The sequence below is a fragment of the Rhamphochromis longiceps genome, linkage group LG4 (genome assembly GCF_057381845.1).
Source record: "Rhamphochromis longiceps isolate RC_006_pf linkage group LG4, R_longiceps_female_GT1.1, whole genome shotgun sequence".
Lineage (NCBI taxonomy): Eukaryota > Metazoa > Chordata > Actinopteri > Cichliformes > Cichlidae > Rhamphochromis > Rhamphochromis longiceps.
In genome coordinates, this window is record NC_140560.1 from 23,019,080 (window position 1) to 23,020,935 (window position 1,856).

Below are 1,856 nucleotides of genomic sequence, written 5' to 3' on the forward strand. Positions count from 1 at the left end.
CCGATAAAAACAAACTGGAACTGAGTGGCGAACTGAGAGAGAAAGGCAGGAAGAGCTGGTTTTGTGCAGGGCAGATGGGAGTGGCTGAGAGAGGGGGTAACAACCTGCCCCGCAGCAAGTGTAACAAAAATACTTGTTACAGCTGTTCCCTTATTAACTAAAGGTCATCACAATAGACAGCTCCACATGTTAGGAATTTGTGCTGTGAACCAGGATAAAAACAGGAATCACTTGTTTCTTAGGAAAACAGAAAAAACATTACATTGTGGAGCCACTAACATTAGGCCAAGGTTAAGCTGGACTGGCCATCGGGCATACCGGGCATTTGCCCAGTGGACTGATGGTATTTTTTTGTTTTTATGAGCCGATGTTTTTTTGTTTTGTTTTTCGGTAACGGTATAAACAACGAAAGGTGGTGGATTGGCCAATTTGTCATGATCGACTCTGGGCTGGACCAGTTCCAATTTCATTGTACTACTGTACTATGTATGACTGTGCAATGACAATAAAGAGTTATCTTATCTTACAGCCGAGGTGGTTGGCTGCACCCTCCCCATTGCTTGGGCAAGAACTCTGAAAGCAATCTTATCACAGACAAACAAAGAAAATGGTATTGAGGTGAAAAGAAACACAACTTGTCCAGTAGTTTAGCTAGAATAAAAAAAAAGAAAGACAAAGCTGGAGTTATTCTGCATCTTTACGCTGTCAGCTGCCTCTTCTTCTTCTCTCATTCTCTCACCCTCCCTCTCCTGTTGATACTTCATGAAACATGAAGTATCTCTCATGAAACTGTTCAATGATCAGATGATTGACTTTTCTCTCTTGTTTGTTTATCTTCTTTGTTTATCACTTTGCCGCAGAAAAAGGAAACCAGCAGATGTCGCGCTAAACAACAGCAGCACGTTTAACCTTGATAAGCTGTTGTTAGAATTTATTTAATATTACTTTCTAGTATCAGCTGATATTTGCTGGAGCCACAGCTGTAAAAGCTACAGGAGCACGTTCCGTGAGAGACTGAGATTACCAAAAAGCACCACTGAACAACACAGGAAATCTTTCCTGCCCATGGCCATCTCCCTGTACAACTCCTCCATCTAATACACTATATACACTGTAAACACTGCAATAGTTACACCCTTTTTTTGCACACGCTCTTTTCTACTCAGTGATGTTGCTGTCATTATTCACTTTGTTTTATAATCACCTCTGTCAATCCTTGAGATTTATTCAGTGATTTGTATATATTGTGCTATTTCTTAAAATCTGTAAATCTGTAACATATTGTATTGTTAAATAGTGTTGTTTGTTGTTTCTGTTACTGTATTGGAGCAACTGTAACCTACATAATATACTTAGGGATTAATAAAGTATTCTGATTTTGATTAGCGAGATAGCAAAAGAGAACGAGAACAGCACCATAAAACACAACCACCTGGGAAGGTGAGAAAATGAGTGACAGAAACACAGTAAACATTTGCACTGATCATACAAAGATGGGCTTAAACTGTTACCTGGATTCAGATTTTTTTTCTTTTTGTTTTACATATTTCAATTTGTATTTTCTTGTTTGATGTTGTTTCACTGTAATAGTTTAAAAGGCCGGGAGAAGGTGATTGGACTAGACCAGTGGTGACACAAACTGCTTGAAAGCATGGGAGTGATGCTTGCCATTGTAAAAATATACACTTTCTCAAAAAAAGTCCCACCAAGATGCACAAATTTACATAGTTAAAGACCAAATCATTGCACGGCCTAGGGAAATAAAGGATGTGGCATTTTGAGATGGCACATCTCAGCTGTGGTAATAAGGCAGACCTGAAACATAGGATGAGAAAGAGCTCTCTCACATGAGGTGA